General features: G+C 47.6%; 3 non-coding genes across 3 annotated transcripts; all 3 read left to right on the forward strand.

The window, feature by feature from the left end:
- The first annotated feature begins 9,303 nt into the window (after positions 1–9,303).
- Positions 9,304–9,375, forward strand: TRNAH-GUG (transfer RNA histidin (anticodon GUG)). The gene has a single exon. It is a non-coding gene; the product is annotated as a tRNA-His (tRNA).
- Positions 9,376–10,874: 1,499 nt separating this feature from the next.
- Positions 10,875–10,956, forward strand: TRNAS-AGA (transfer RNA serine (anticodon AGA)). Its single transcript has one exon. It is a non-coding gene; the product is annotated as a tRNA-Ser (tRNA).
- Positions 10,957–13,816: 2,860 nt separating this feature from the next.
- TRNAS-AGA (transfer RNA serine (anticodon AGA)) lies at positions 13,817–13,898 on the forward strand. The gene has a single exon. It is a non-coding gene; the product is annotated as a tRNA-Ser (tRNA).
- Positions 13,899–17,500: the final 3,602 nt, after the last annotated feature.

The following is a 17,500-nucleotide window of genomic DNA, read 5'->3' on the forward strand; positions in this document are numbered from 1 at the left end:
AAGAAAAGTGTGTTGTGGGGCCCCTGTGAGAAGGTGGCCTGATATGCAGTGCTCACTATTCTAGTGAACACTATGTATCAGTCCAGCAACCCTTATTGATGATTGGTTGTAAGTCAACCTTATAGACCAGCTATCCTAGTAGCGTGGATACGAGCAGTCTAAGGCTAAAGACTCGAGAGGGCGTGTTAAGCCAGCTATTATACCACACATATACCCCTTGAACACCAAGTGAAAGGACACCACACAAGTGTTATGAAAATAAACAGTTATTTATTAAGAATCACAACAGCCCTGTACTCTTTATGAGGACAGGGTACTAAGCACAAACCAAAACTCTTACAAAAATACTCAAGTTAGCACAGTATATACAAATGCCCGAGGGGCACGGAAAACCATATACTTGAAAAGTGGAATGCGAAATTACTAGCAGGTAAGTACAGTACTAATAGGCTTTGGAATCGCTAGGACTTGACTATAGAATCGTTAGATTACTTCTGGGAGACCCAGGGGACTCGGGTGCAGTGTGTGCACTCTCACGCGAGATGAGGGACAAAGTCTATGGTAGCTAGAAATTGCAAAGTTAGTGTTCTCGGGCGAACCCGACCTGGTAGGGAGAAAACGAAAGTAGATTCTGACCCTTGGATAGTGAGGCTATGCTGGGGCACCGAAATGCCGAAGTTACCTAGCCCAGGGGCTGCAGCTGCATAGGACTCAAAAGACGTCGGGAATCCTCGTTGACGGACCAGGAGCCTGGAAGAAAGAAGTTGCTGGCAGGCGACCAGTGAAGAAAGTTCGGTGGATCCAAGCCTGGATCGATGGAAGATGACACCTGAAAGCAGAGGGGACCAAGTTCGAGACTACTAGCCAGTAGTCAGTGGGCACCAGGAGGGCACCGGATGGTAGCCACCTCGATTAGGTGAGTGGGTGACGCTGTGCTCGAAGATCTCACGGACCAGGAGGTGTTGTCAGCGACCAGGAAGGAGGATCGAGCTGTCCCACGAAGATAGAAGCTGTCGGCGTCGCTGGACCCAGGATTGGGCAACAAAGCCTTGGCAAATTCAAGCCCACGTGGTGGACCTAAAATGGCGTCTGGAGTGGACCAGGAGGGTCCGGGGTGCCTCTCTTCAAGAAGGAAGCAAGGGCCAGTCTGGAGCAACCAGACCAGCAGCAGTGACGTCGTCGGGCGTCGTTCAGAAGGCCACAAGCCAGCCGGCTAGTAGCCAAACAACGCGGTGCACAGCAAACAGCAGAAGGGCCCCACGCAGATCGTGGAGATGCAGGGAGGCTGACCTTGGGTGCTGGAGCTGCGCAGGGTCAGGGCTTCTCGGACCCCAAAGCACTTACCAGTGGAGGACACGGTGGGCTTGTTGTAAAGATGCCGTGCAGTCTTGGCGATCGTCGGTCCCTCGAGGTCTCGTCGCACTCACGGTTCTCAGCTTTGCTGTAGAAGTGAGTAGAGGTCAGAGGTGCCAGGGAAGCCGGGTCTCGTCGAGCTGGGTCGTCGGATTCGTGATGAAGGACTTGCAGCAGACCGCAGTGCTCTTTAGGATGGTGCCTGCGGATGCAGGGTGACTACTCCTTAGCCACAAGGGAGAATCTTGATGAAGAAATCTTGAAGTCCTTTCGCAGAAAGTCGTGTCTTGATTCCAAAGATGATCTAATTTGAACAGGGGGCCCGCTCCCATCTTTATACTAGAAAAGGGGGCTGACCCGGTGACTAGGTCCTGCCTATGGGTGGGACTAGGAGGGGGGTGGTTACACCCCTCTCCCCTGCCGGACTTCCCCAGGCCAGGGGCTGGTGTGCCCCTGGAACTGGTTCTGACTGGCCTATGCGTAGTGAGCACCGGGGTGCCACTCAGCAGTCACCTTCCTGAAAAGCCCTGCCTACCCAGGATACACAAAACCCTGTCTGGGATGGTGCTAGCACCGCCCCGGACAGGAAACCCTTTGTCCAAGCCTCCCTCGCTGGAAGGACTCCCAGCAGCAGGAGGTCAGACTCGTGTCTGTGGTGGCAGCATCCATTTTGTGGAGCTGAGGCTTTAGTTAACTTTAACCGGGGTTCACAGTTACATACATGTCGTGTCCCTCTAGAAGGGTGGAATGCTAACCCCGTCGCCAGAATTGGCGAGGGGTTAGTATTCCAATTCGTATGACACCTTACTCGACATGTTTTGATAAAGCAATACCAAAGTTGGCATTTAACCGCGAGGATTATAATGCACTTAAGAGTATATGGTATGCGATATCATGGAACAGCTATTAGGACTTGGTTCCGCAAGCTGCAGACGGGCTCAGCTCATGCCAGAGCACCATCTCACACGATTCCAAGCACTCTGCCTTCAGGATTGTCAAGGCCTGCCATAGGAGTGACTGATAGGAATCTGTGTGTCCATTTTAGGGTTAGGTATAGGTATACTACACCTACAGCAAAGGGTGATTACACGACTTTGCCCCAGCTGTCATGCAGCCAGTTGTGTCAAATTTAGGAGGCCAGCCAGGGGTGGCATAATACATGCTGCAGCCCCTGGCAGCCCTGGGTACACCTATGCCCTGAGTTACAGGGTCTGATAAGGTGGCCCAGTACCAATTGGAAATGTACCTAGGGTACATGGAATCCATTTTAAAGAGAGAGCAGTAGGCCTGGGGTCCCGATTGGCAGGGTCCCAGGTCGACTATGTCCAAAACCAGCTAAAACACAGGGCAAAAAGTTGGGGGCAACCATAGTCAGGATGTACCTTCCTACACAACCCCCCCCCCAAACGAAAGGAGATAAGGCTATCCTTGTCCAGGTAAGCCTCTATTACCTAAGTGGCCATATAAGGAAGGACCAGCTCTGGCTTGGTTTCCCCCTGTGTCATGGTCCACTAGGCAACCCCTCACCCTAAGGGTATCTGAGGGTCTCCACCATAGGGAATCTCTGCCTTTGGTGTGTCTTGGGAAAGAAGAAGGCTGATGCTGGGATTGAGTACTGAAGTGAGGCTCCTCTACCTTTGGGCTCAACTTCCTCCAATCACCATTCATCATGTGTGCCTTTCTTTCTTTAGCTGAGATGCACTGAGCTCTCAGGGTCAGCCTCTGGCTACCTAAAGCTGGAGGCTGAGTCCCTCTGTTTGGCTTACTGGAGGGACAGGTCAGGTCTGGGGTTTTTAGGCCCCATGTTTGGCTGTGCCCAACAGTGTCCAGCTGTGGGAGTTCCCTAACTACTTTTAAGGGGGATCCCTCAGGAGTCTGTTCTATTTTCACTTGGCTAGGTTTACCAGCTTCAGTGATCCTAATCTGCTGATTAAGGGGTTCTTTTGGACAGGGGGCCCTTTGGGGTCCACCACTGGCCTCCCTGATCTCTTCAGCCCTGGGCTGACTGAGGCAGGGTAGAGAGGGGCAGGTTACCTGCTCCAGACTGGGTCCCACCTGGGAAGGGTCCACTGCCATCAGGGGCTCTGCCAGGCTAGGCCTGACTACCTCTGGGGCAGTTCCTTCAACAGGGGTAGAGTCAGTTCCCTGAGGAGGCTGGCTCTCACCTAGTGTCTGGGAGGGGGAAGACTCTTCTTCCTCCTCAATGCTCTCTGTTTGAGTGGAGTGATCCATTGTTTCAGGCTTCACAACCTCACTATCTGTTTGAGTGGAGGCTGAGACCATTTCAACCTTGCCAACCTTTTCAGGAGGGCACTCAGTTTGTGTTTGGGCTGTGACTGTCACAGTCCTCCTATCCTGCTCTGGAAAGTCTGTCTGAGCCTGGGCAGTGGCTACCCCTGCCCTTCCAACCTTTTCAGGGAGGAATGGTGCTTGGACTGGGGCTGTAGCTATTACTGCCCCACTAACCTGTCTGGATAGGCCTATCATTCTGGAGTGAGTTTCTTGTTCCACCTCAGCCCATGCTGAGAGTTCCAGGTCATTCCCCATTAAGCAATCTACAGGTAGGTTATCTGTCACTGCCACTCTCATGGGCCCTGTGACATTACCCCAGCTGAGCTTGACTACTGCCATGGGATGCCTTCTCTTCACTCCATGAATGTCTGTCACCTGATAAGTAAAACCAGGGGTCAGTTGAGCAGAGGGGACCAGATGGTCACTCACCATGGTGAGGCTGGCCCCTGTGTCTCTGAATGCCTCAACTTTCTGACCATTCAATAAAACTTCTTGTCTATACTTTCCCAAAATGTGGGGTCCAGTAGTGAAGTTGGCAAACCCCATGCCAGTCTCACAGACAAGAGTGTGGTCAGGGAACCTGGCTAGGCCATAGTCCTCCTGATTGCCCAAAGTAATGCCCACCACATTCTTGGGGGCACTCCCACCACCTGGGGGATTACCACTAGTGGTAACAGGAGATTTAGGAGTATTACCTGGGGGTATATTTCCCTTATTACCATTTTTAGGGCAACTGGCATCACTTTTGTAATGACCCACCTGTTTACAGGTATGGCAATAAGGTTTCTTCTGTTCTGAAGGAGTGTTCTGGGACCCACCACCCTTGTTGGAGTTTTGGGGCCCTTGGGAAGTCTTCTCTGTGGATTTATCCCCACCCTTCTCTTGAGGCTTGGTTGATTCCTTTTTCTGGTCACCACCCTGGTTTTTAGGCCTAACCCTGGTTCTGACCCATTTGTCTGCCCTTCTACCCAATTCCTGTGGAGAGGTCAACTCAGAGTCTACCAGGTGCTGATGTAATAACTGGTTCTGACAATTATTTAAGATTTGCTCCCTCATAATTAGATTATACAATCCTTTAAAATCAGTAACCTTACTACCCAGTAGCCAGCCTTCAAAAGCCTTAGTGGCACAATCAACAAAGTCAGTCCAATCTTGAGACTGAGTTTTCTGGGTGTCTCTGAACAGCATCCTGTATTGTTCAGTGGTTAAACCAAACCCATCAACCAGTGTATTCTTCAAGATTTTGTAATTGTTAGCATCCTCCACCCTTGTGGTGAGGAGCTTATCTCTACCTTTACCATCAAAGGAGAGCCACAAGATAGCTGCCCACTGACTTTGGGGAACACCCTGCACAGTGCAGGCTCTCTCCAAAGCAGTAATCCATTTGTGGATGTCATCCCCTTCTTTAAAGGGGGGCACTATCTTATTCAGGTGCTTTGTATCAAAACTCCTTTCCCTATTGCTAGGTTTATTGCTGCCACCAGTGGGCTGTAGCCCACATAATTCTTGCTCTCTAGCAAGGGCAAGTCTCTCTTTGGCCAGGGCAAGTTCTTCCCTTTCAATCCTCAGTTTGATTGCCCTTTCTTCAGCTTCATACACTCTCCTCTTAGGGGAAGACATCCCTCTGTGAGAAGAGTTGAGAGAGCCATTGGTTCGAAAGGATATGTTAGAGCCTCTTGATAGAGACCTAACTCGTCCATTCCCAATGTTAAGCTGACCTGAGAGTGGGCCCAGGGGTCCCCTAGTACCAAGCTCATGTCTGCTTAAGTTGGACCTGGTTAGTCTACTGACTTCTACCTGTCCCTTATCTGCCTCATCCCCTGACAACTGGTCCTCATCCTCATCCTCAGCATCATCTGCTTCCTGGAGGGGATGTTCCTGGCTATCAAAGGGTCCCTGTAAGGAGTGCAAACTTCCTTCTGGATTAGAAGGGTCTGGGTTACCAGCCCTACTGGCATCATAAGCCTCTAAGAGACCAATCAGAAAGGAAGTGGTGGGGTTAGACCCCTGTTTTAGTTTCCTGAGAGTACACACTTGTCTCATCTCATGGAAGCTAAGAGCAGCATATTTTGAAGTAAGGACCTGTGGAGGGTCCACTGACACAAGGGGATACTCAGAGTTTCCTCCTTTGTCTGACATGCTGATTCTAGTGTGGTGTAAGTGATGCACCTACCTACACTATGTGTTTGCCTACTGATCCCTTGCTAAGAGTTGCAGCCAAGGTGTGCTAAGCCTTGAGGAGCTACAACAGCTGGTTCAGTAGAACTCAGAGTATTCTAAGCTTAGTTATATGTACTAACAGTACTTATGTGATCTTTCAACAAGATATTCTTAGGATACGTGTGGCAAAACAACAGCAAGCTCAAATCCCACCGCTGCCACCAATGTGAGAAGGTGGCCTGATATGCAGTGCTCACTATTCTAGTGAACACTATGTATCAGTCCAGCAACCCTTATTGATGATTGGTTGTAAGTCAACCTTATAGACCAGCTATCCTAGTAGCGTGGATACGAGCAGTCTAAGGCTAAAGACTCGAGAGGGCGTGTTAAGCCAGCTGTTATACCACACATATACCCCTTGAACACCAAGTGAAAGGACACCACACAAGTGTTATGAAAATAAACAGTTATTTATTAAGAATCACAACAGCCCTGTACTCTTTATGAGGACAGGGTACTAAGCACAAACCAAAACTCTTACAAAAATACTTAAGTTAGCACAGTATATACAAATGCCCGAGGGGCAGAGAAAACCATATACTTGAAAAGTGGAATGCGAAATTACTAGCAGGTAAGTACAGTACTAATAGGCTTTGGAATCGCTAGGACTTGACTATAGAATCGTTAGATTACTTCTGGGAGACCCAGGGGACTCGGGTGCAGTGTGTGCACTCTCACGCGAGATGCGGGACAAAGTCTATGGTAGCTAGAAATTGCAAAGTTAGTGTTCTCGGGCGAACCCGACCTGGTAGGGAGAAAACGAAAGTAGATTCTGACCCTTGGATAGTGAGGCTATGCTGGGGCACCGAAATGCCGAAGTTACCTAGCCCAGGGGCTGCAGCTGCATAGGACTCAAAAGACGTCGGGAATCCTCGTTGACGGACCAGGAGCCTGGAAGAAAGAAGTTGCTGGCAGGCGACCAGTGAAGAAAGTTCGGTGGATCCAAGCCTGGATCGATGGAAGATGACACCTGAAAGCAGAGGGGACCAAGTTCGAGACTACTAGCCAGTAGTCAGTGGGCACCAGGAGGGCACCGGATGGTAGCCACCTCGATTAGGTGAGTGGGTGACGCTGTGCTCGAAGATCTCACGGACCAGGAGGCGTTGTCGGCGACCAGGAAGGAGGATCGAGCTGTCCCACGAAGATAGAAGCAGTCGGCGTCGCTGGACCCAGGATTGGGCAACAAAGCCTTGGCAAATTCAAGCCCACGCGGTGGACCTAAAATGGCGTCTGGAGTGGACCAGGAGGGTCCGGGGTGCCTCTCTTCAAGAAGGAAGCAAGGGCCAGTCTGGAGCAACCAGACCAGCAGCAGTGATGTCGTCGGGCGTCGTTCAGAAGGCCACAAGCCAGCCGGCTAGTAGCCAAACAACGCGGTGCACAGCAAACAGCAGAAGGGCCCCACGCAGATCGTGGAGATGCAGGGAGGCTGACCTTGGGTGCTGGAGCTGCGCAGGGTCGGGGCTTCTCGGACCCCAAAGCACTCACCAGTGGAGGACACGGTGGGCTTGTTGTAAAGATGTTGTGCAGTCTTGGCGATCGTCGGTCCCTCGAGGTCTCGTCGCACTCACGGTTCCCAGCTTTGCTGTAGAGGTGAGTAGAGGTCAGAGGTGCCAGGGAAGTCGGGTCTCGTCGAGCTGGGTCGTCGGATTCGTGATGAAGGACTTGCAGCAGACCGCAGTGCTCTTTAGGATGGTGCCTGCGGATGCAGGGTGACTACTCCTTAGCCACAAGGGAGAATCTTGATGAAGAAATCTTGAAGTCCTTTCGCAGAAAGTCGTGTCTTGATTCCAAAGATGATCTAATTTGAACAGGGGGCCCGCTCCCATCTTTATACTAGAAAAGGGGGCTGACCCAGTGACTAGGTCCTGCCTATGGGTGGGACTAGGAGGGGGGTGGTTACACCCCTCTCCCCTGCCGGACTTCCCCAGGCCAGGGGCTGGTGTGCCCCTGGAACTGGTTCTGACTGGCCTATGCGTAGTGAGCACCGGGGTGCCACTCAGCAGTCACCTTCCTGAAAAGCCCTGCCTACCCAGGATACACAAAACCCTGTCTGGGATGGTGCTAGCACCGCCCCGGACAGGAAACCCTTTGTCCAAGCCTCCCTCGCTGGAAGGACTCCCAGCAGCAGGAGGTCAGACTCGTGTCTGTGGTGGCAGCATCCATTTTGTGGAGCTGAGGCTTTAGTTAACTTTAACCGGGGCTCACAGTTACATACATGTCGTGTCCCTCTAGAAGGGTGGAATGCTAACCCCGTCGCCAGAATTGGCGAGGGGTTAGTATTCCAATTCGTATGACACCTTACTCGACATGTTTTGATAAAGCAATACCAAAGTTGGCATTTAACCGCGAGGATTATAATGCACTTAAGAGTATATGGTATGCGATATCATGGAACAGCTATTAGGACTTGGTTCCGCAAGCTGCAGACGGGCTCAGCTCATGCCAGAGCACCATCTCACACGATTCCAAGCACTCTGCCTTCAGGATTGTCAAGGCCTGCCATAGGAGTGACTGATAGGAATCTGTGTGTCCATTTTAGGGTTAGGTATAGGTATACTACACCTACAGCAAAGGGTGATTACACGACTTTGCCCCAGCTGTCATGCAGCCAGTTGTGTCAAATTTAGGAGGCCAGCCAGGGGTGGCATAATACATGCTGCAGCCCCTGGCAGCCCTGGGTACACCTATGCCCTGAGTTACAGGGTCTGATAAGGTGGCCCAGTACCAATTGGAAATGTACCTAGGGTACATGGAATCCATTTTAAAGAGAGAGCAGTAGGCCTGGGGTCCCGATTGGCAGGGTCCCAGGTCGACTATGTCCAAAACCAGCTAAAACACAGGGCAAAAAGTTGGGGGCAACCATAGTCAGGATGTACCTTCCTACAGCCCCTACGAGCCATGGTGCTTGCTTCATCATAATTAGGCATGCAGTCATTAGCCACAGCTCTGATTATGGGTCACTGAGGTCAGTTTCAATAATTCCTCAAAAACCTAACCATGCAGTCCCCCCTAACTGTGTAGTTATCTTGCTTCACTGCTGTTTGTGTGATTAGCTGGGAGGAGCTCACGGCAGCATCCTCCCAATAAAAGTGTAGATGGACCGTTCCTTAACTCTTTCTTGCTTCACATACAGATGGCTTGAGGAGGTACAGGGGAGATGCAGGTCTAATAAACAGAATAGAATATCTGCGCCAGGTGTGTTTCTCTGCATTGGTGTCCCATCACAGGCCCACCAGTGTATGTGTGATCTTTGACTCCTGCCAGTTCACAAGCAGGCGGCCAGGAAACGGTTTCAGCCTATCAACCACTGAGGAGATAAAGCCTTTGTATAAGGAATGAGGAAGCAATGAACACATTCAGCCTATCACAGGAGTAGCCCTGAGTGTTCCGAATTATAATTTCTTCATGTCACTGTACGTTATTGAGCCCAAGTAGCTCGCCGTGATCGTATAGTGGTTAGTACTCTGCGTTGTGGCCGCAGCAACCTCGGTTCGAATCCGAGTCACGGCATTGTGGTTGGCAATGTCACGGCAGTTGGGTTTTTCCTTTACAGAATTCCCAAATGTACCAGTTGTTTTTGTAAAATGTCTATTAAAAACAGATCCTTTTCAATATTTAAACGATCTAACAACAACTTATTTAAACACACATGATTATAAGATGTAGGTATACTGTCCTTACTGACATAAATTATCGTTCTTGAACATATTTGCGGTAAGGGGAGCGGAGCTCTCCCCCAGGCCAATCAGAATGCAGATGAATGTAGTTGCAGTTGAGTGACCTGTGTTGTGGCTGTCTACAGGGAATGCACATATGTAGCTGTCTCGCAGCCCAATCCAGACGTCAATCGAAGACAGGTTTCAATGCAAATAGAGCAGTAAGTGCAGAGAAATGCTCACTCTCTAAAAATGGCATTTATACAATAGTAAGATTAAATCCAACCTCACCAGTAGATAGGATTTATCAATAAATAAATAAAGCTTCTCCTCTCTGATATGGAATTACCCCCCAAAAAGTATAAGGGAATACCCAATGCTAACCTATGAGAGGGGCAGACCTCACAGTAGTGAAAAATGTAATAGACTGTTTGATACTACTAGGACATACAAACTACCACAGTACATGTCTTACCTTTTACTTACATAGCATGATGCCCCTAGGACTACCTAGGGCCTACCTTAGGGGTTACTGATATGTAATAAAATTGGAGTTTAAGGCTTGGCAAGTAGTTTCAAATGCCAAGTCGAAGTGGCAGTACACTGCAGCACAGGCACTGCAGTAGCAGGCTTGAGACAGGTTTGAAATGCTATTTCTTTGGGCGGCACAATCAGTCCCTGGGTATATGGTATACCACTTTACAAGGGGCTTTCAAGTAAATTAAATCTGTCAGTCAGGTATACTCCAATTATACACATGATTAGGGAAGAAGCACGTGCACTTCAGCACTGATTAGTAGCGATAAAGTGATCAGAGTCCTAAGGCCAACAAAAAGATACAGCAAAATGCGGAGGTGAAAAGCAATAAGGTGGGGTTGGGACCACCTTAAGAATGCAAGGTCTAACAAAAACGAACTAAGGATAACATGAGTAAAACATCAGGTTTCTCTACAGCATTTGGTGAGACAAGTGGGCCTTCTTTTATCTTCCATAAATGCAATCCTTCCCGGACCCCTTTATTATATAGCTCTTCAAGGAAAAAATATAAAGCACTTACAAAGGAGCCTCAAATACTCAAAGATGGTAGACTTCTTTAATATGGGACATATACTAAAAGCAGCACGAAAACAGAGTGCAATAGGGTCCAAAAAACTTGAGTGACCCATGAGAGTATGCATGCAAGCCTATGGTATTCCAAACTAGAGATATACGCATGCAATTTTTGTTTTTAGGAGAGAATGTGCCTGCTGAAAAAAACCTTATTTTTAAAAAGTGCATTGCAGAATATCAGGAATTTGCTGTGGGACACCTTGAAAACTTGCATACAGATTATGTGCACACACCTTGCAGTCAGTTGTTGTGGCCGAGTGGTTAAGGCGATGGACTAGAAATCCATTGGGGTCTCCCCGCGCAGGTTCGAAACCTGCCGACAACGAGAATCTTTTTAACATCGGCTACAATTTCAGAAGTTAACCTTTAGTATTTCTTCCATGTCAGTTTTATAAATAGGTGGCTTATTTTGGTGTCACTATTGCCATATCACATATTTATTATCGCTCCCCCTTTCATATCTTTGCTATAACTCTCGTCCTTCATTAGCGCTGGTGCAAACGCTTCAAATTATTATACCCTGGCTCTCTCGGTCATACCTGTGCATGCACTTGAAACTTACTTTACCAATAAAAGAAGCAAATAGAGAAATAAAATAAAAGTGCTAGCTGGATTAGGCAAACACACTTCATAAAACTGCATTTTCTTTTCTATTCTCCCCCGTGTTACAAGCTTAACTGCTCCCTGTGTAATTTCTCTTAACCTGCTGTTCCTGGAAGAGAATTTCATCTACAAGCTCTTTCTGTGTTTTTTCCTAGTCTTTTCTTTCCCTTTTCTTAGATTTGTAACTTTTCCTTTACGTGCTCTATTTAGGCGCCATTAATCTCATTTGAGCTCCTTGTACCTGCTGCTGTTTTCTCCACACCTCATACTGTCTTTTCCCTCTTTCTCTCTTTCTCTGCGGTTGGTGGCTACTTTCCAAAGCGTCTGATGCCCCAATGTTCCTTCGTCTTGTTGTCAGACGTGAATTTGAAAAGCAACAAAATTAACAAGCCTTTACCACTCACACATGGCAGAAGTTAATACTTTAATTCAATGAGCTAAGAAAAGTGTGTTGTGGGGCCCCTACGAGCTATGGTGCTTGCTTCATCATAATTAGGCATGCAGTCATTAGCCACAGCTCTGATTATGGGTCACTGAGGTCAGTTTCAATAATTCCTCAAAAACCTAACCATGCAGTCCCCCCTAACTGTGTAGTTATCTTGCTTTACTGCTGTTTGTGTGATTAGCTGGGAGGAGCTCACGGCAGCATCCTCCCAATAAAAGTGTAGATGGACCGTTCCTTAACTCTTTCTTGCTTCACATACAGATGGCTTGAGGAGGTACAGGGGAGATGCAGGTCTAATAAACAGAATAGAATATCTGCGCCAGGTGTGTTTCTCTGCATTGGTGTCCCATCACAGGCCCACCAGTGTATGTGTGATCTTTGACTCCTGCCAGTTCACAAGCAGGCGGCCAGGAAACGGTTTCAGCCTATCAACCACTGAGGAGATAAAGCCTTTGTATAAGGAATGAGGAAGCAATGAACACATTCAGCCTATCACAGGAGTAGCCCTGAGTGTTCCGAATTATAATTTCTTCATGTCACTGTACGTTATTGAGCCCAAGTAGCTCGCCGTGATCGTATAGTGGTTAGTACTCTGCGATGTAGCCGCAGCAACCTCGGTTCGAATCCTAGTCACGGCATTGTGGTTGGCAATGTCACGGCAGTTGGGTTTTTCCTTTACAGAATTCCCAAATGTACCAGTTGTTTTTGTAAAATGTCTATTAAAAACAGATCCTTTTCAATATTTAAACGATCTAACAACAAATTATTTAAACACACATGATTATAAGATGTAGGTATACTGTCCTTACTGACATAAATTATCGTTCTTGAACATATTTGCGGTAAGGGGAGCGGAGCTCTCCCCCAGGCTAATCAGAATGCAGATGAATGCAGTTGCAGTTGAGTGACCTGTGTTGTGGCTGTCTACAGGGAATGCACATATGTAGCTGTCTCGCAGCCCAATCCAGACGTCAATCGAAGACAGGTTTCAATGCAAATAGAGCAGTAAGTTCAGAGAAATGCTCACTCTCTAAAAAAGGCATTTATACAATAGTAAGATTAAATCCAACCTCACCAGTAGATAGGATTTATCAATAAATAAATAAAGCTTCTCCTCTCTGATATGGAATTACCCCCCAAAAAGTATAAGGGAATACCCAATGCTAACCTATGAGAGGGGCAGACCTCACAGTAGTGAAAAATGTAATAGACTGTTTGATACTACTAGTACATACAAACTACCACAGTACATGTCTTACCTTTTACTTACATAGCATGATGCCCCTAGGACTACCTAGGGCCGACCTTAGGGGTTACTGATATGTAATAAAATTGGAGTTTAAGGCTTGGCAAGTAGTTTTAAATGCCAAGTCGAAGTGGCAGTACACTGCAGCACAGGCACTGCAGTAGCAGGCTTGAGACAGGTTTGAAATGCTATTTCTTTGGGCGGCACAATCAGTCCCTGGGTATATGGTATACCACTTTACAAGGGGCTTTCAAGTAAATTAAATCTGTCAGTCAGGTATACTCCAATTATACACATGATTAGGGAAGAAGCACGTGCACTTCAGCACTGATTAGTAGCGATAAAGTGATCAGAGTCCTAAGGCCAACAAAAAGATACAGCAAAATGCGGAGGTGAAAAGCAATAAGGTGGGGTTGGGACCACCTTAAGAATGCAAGGTCTAACAAAAACGAACTAAGGATAACATGAGTAAAACATCAGGTTTCTCTACAGCATTTGGTGAGACAAGTGGGCCTTCTTTTATCTTCCATAAATGCAATCCTTCCCGGACCCCTTTATTATATAGCTCTTCAAGGAAAAAATATAAAGCACTTACAAAGGAGCCTCAAATACTCAAAGATGGTAGACTTCTTTAATATGGGACATATACTAAAAGCAGCACGAAAACAGAGTGCAATAGGGTCCAAAAAATTTGAGTGACCCATGAGAGTATGCATGCAAGCCTATGGTATTCCAAACTAGAAATATACGCATGCAATTTTTGTTTTTAGGAGAGAATGTGCCTGCTGAAAAAAACCTTATTTTTAAAAAGTGCATTGCAGAATATCAGGAATTTGCTGTGGGACACCTTGAAAACTTGCATACAGATTATGAGCACACACCTTGCAGTCAGTTGTTGTGGCCGAGTGGTTAAGGCGATGGACTAGAAATCCATTGGGGTCTCCCCGCGCAGGTTCGAATCCTGCCGACAACGAGAATCTTTTTAACATCGGCTACAATTTCAGAAGTTAACCTTTAGTATTTCTTCCATGTCAGTTTTATAAATAGGTGGCTTATTTTGGTGTCACTATTGCCATATCACATATTTATTATCGCTCCCCCTTTCATATCTTTGCTATAACTCTCGTCCTTCATTAGCGCTGGTGCAAACGCTTAAAATTATTATACCCTGGCTCTCTCGGTCATACCTGTGCATGCACTTGAAACTTACTTTACCAATAAAAGAAGCAAATAGAGAAATAAAATAAAAGTGCTAGCTGGATTAGGCAAACACACTTCATAAAACTGCAGTTTCTTTTCTATTCTCCCCCGTGTTACAAGCTTAACAGCTCCCTGTGTAATTTCTCTTAACCTGCTGTTCCTGGAAGAGAATTTCATCTACAAGCTCTTTCTGTGTTTTTTCCTAGTCTTTTCTTTCCCTTTTCTTAGATTTGTAACTGTTCCTTTACGTGCTCTATTTAGGCGCCATTAATCTCATTTGAGCTCCTTGTACCTGCTGCTGTTTTCTCCACACCTCATACTGTCTTTTCCCTCTTTCTCTCTTTCTCTGCGGTTGGTGGCTACTTTCCAAAGCGTCTGATGCCCCAATGTTCCTTCGTCTTGTTGTCAGACGTGAATTTGAAAAGCAACAAAATTAACAAGCCTTTACCACTCACACATGGCAGAAGTTTATACTTTAATTCAATGAGCTAAGAAAAGTGTGTTGTGGGGCCCCTACGAGCTATGGTACTTGCTTCATCATAATTAGGCATGCAGTCATTAGCCACAGCTCTGATTATGGGTCACTGAGGTCAGTTTCAATAATTCCTCAAAAACCTAACCATGCAGTCCCCCCTAACTGTGTAGTTATCTTGCTTTACTGCTGTTTGTGTGATTAGCTGGGAGGAGCTCACGGCAGCATCCTCCCAATAAAAGTGTATTTATTTATTTATTTAAAACATTTATTAAGCGCAACTGTCACCTTGCAGGTATCCTGGCGCTGGTGGCTACTCCTGGGTTTATAGACAGGGAGGTTGAACTTTAACTAGCAGGCTAAAGGGGTGAAGGAAAGAGCCAAGTTTTGATTCGTTTCCTAAAGGGTAGGAGATGAGTGATTTGGCGGACATCGGCCGGCAAACTGTTCCACAGCTTAGCTGCAGCCACTCTGAAAGATCTGCCTCCGATCCTGGACTTCTTATATTTGGGGACTTTCACCAGGCAGGCAGTTGTAGACCTAAGTGTTCTGGTGGGTGTGTACCACGAGAACAGGCGTTGGAGAGGTCTAGGTCCTGCACCATGTAGTGCCTTGAAGACCAGACAGAGGGCCTTGAAGGCAATACGCTGCTTCAGCGGTAGCCAGTGCAGCTCGGCCAGCGCAGCGGTGGCAGAGGATCTTCTGGTCCAACCAAGAGCCAGTTTGGCTGCTGCCGACTGAACTCGTTGGAGTCTGTCCAGTAGTGTCACAGGGGATTCAAACAGGAGAGCATTACAGTAGTCAAGGCGACTGAGAATAGTACACCTGACTATCAATGCTCGGGCCGGGGGTGGTAAAAGAGGCAGAACCTTGCGCAGTGAGCGCATGAGGGCTGAGCAGGTAGCAACTGTTCTTGAGACCTGCGTTTCCATGCTCAGCTGGTGGTTTAGCATGACGCCCAGATTGCGAACACTGGTGACGGGTGGTGGGTTGTTAGAGTTTTCCGGGGGCCAGAACTCAGCAGGCAGAGGGCAGGGAATGCGGCTCGCCGGACAGAACAAAACCTCGGTTTTCGCGGAGTTGAACTGGAGGGAATTCCGGTGCAACCAGCTAGCGGTGTCTCTTAGACAGTTGTGAAAAGCTTCTAAGGGGATGGATTCTTCGCCCTCCCAAGAAAGCAACAGCTGAGTGTCGTCTGCATAATTTACTGTGGTCACCTTGTGCGATTTGATTAGCAGAACCAGTGGTTTCAGGTAAACATTAAAAAGAATCGGGCTAATAGAGGAGCCCTGAGGAACACCGTGAGGGACAGGGGAAAAGGCCGATTGGTATGGGGGAAGGGATACAGCCTGTTGTCTGTCACTAAGATATGAATAAAACCAAAGCAGGGCCGTACCAGCGATCCCTGCCTCTCTTAACCTCTCAAGCAAAATCCCATGATTGACCGTATCGAATGCGGCAGACAGATCCAATAAAATCAAGGCCACGGCTTGGCCCCTGTCTGCACGCATTCGAAGCTCCTCCATGGCAGTGAGCACAGCAGTTTCAGTGCCATGGGCCGGGCGAAACCCGAATTGGAATTCGTCTAAGACGTGGTGCTGCTCGAGATGGTTTGAGAGGCAGTTGCTGACCCAACGTTCGAGTACCTTCACCGGGAATGGCAAAAGTGATATAGGGCGAAAGTTGGACAGACATTCTGGATTCAGCGTGGGTTTCTTTAATAGCGGGGTGATGAGCGCTTGCTTCCAGGGAATGGGGACGATACCACACCTGAGGGATTGATTGCAAATCATCCGTAAAGTATGAAATAATTCGTGCCCACAAGCTTTCCAGATTTTCGGAGGCAGAGGGTCAAGGGGGGATCCAGAGGTGATGGCCAATGCAACTTTCTCAAACTCTACTTGAGAGATAGGAGGGAAGTCCAGGAGCTCATTCAGGGGAGGACAGGCTAACCTTGGACAGTCAGGATTGGTGAAGCCAACTTCAGGAGGAGTCAAGTGAAGATGTGCCGGAGACATTGCCAGATTATTGATGATAGTCTCAATTTTATCAGTAAAAAACTGAGCGAGACTGTCACAAAGGGTCTGAGATGGGGGAATAGAATTTTTAACACAGTCAGGATGCATGATATTGTCCAGGATCTGAAATATACTTTTAGAACTATTGGCCGCATTGGCTATAGTAGAGCAGTAGTAGTTCGCCTTACTTTCTGCAATGGCGGTTTTGTAGTCCTGGAGTAACTTTTTCCAGCGGGCTTTGTTGATATTGCAGTAACCTTGTCTCCACTTTCTCTCAGCCTGTTTACAGGCTGATTTGAGGGATTTGAGGGACTCGTTGTACCAGGGAGCAGGTGCTCTACCTTTGGGTTTGCAATGTTTTAGAGGGGCAACCGAGTCCGCAATGGAGGTGATTCTCGAACTAAAGGATCTATAATTGTTTTCCACTGAACTAGTGGGAGAGAATCTATCCTGAACTTCGAAGACTTTGGTGGAGGTGCTAAGTTTATCTAAAGCTTTCCAGTTTCGGTAAGAGAATTGTGGTGGCGGATGATTCTTGGGCTTTCTTATTGTGGCATTATTGATATAAAGTTTAATGAGCGAGTGATCAGTCCAGCTCATAGGCAGAATGTCGCCTACTTGAGTTAGGCCCGGACTCGAAAAGATGAGGTCGAGACGATTGCCTGCAGAGTGAGTGGGGACCTTTATCAGTTGGCAAAGGCCCACGTTCTCGCAGGACAGTAGAAGGTTTCCCAACCCGGTGTCCAGGCTGCCATTTGGCCAGAGATTGAAATCTCCTAGAATGATAAGTTTGCTATGAGAGGTTGCCATATTGGTGATGGTCGTGAGGAGCATTTGCTGTTGCGAAAGGAGAAAGGCCCCAGGCAGTCGGTAGCAGATGATCAC

This window comes from Lissotriton vulgaris, unplaced genomic scaffold (assembly GCF_964263255.1).
Source record: "Lissotriton vulgaris unplaced genomic scaffold, aLisVul1.2 SCAFFOLD_301, whole genome shotgun sequence".
NCBI lineage: Eukaryota > Metazoa > Chordata > Amphibia > Caudata > Salamandridae > Lissotriton > Lissotriton vulgaris.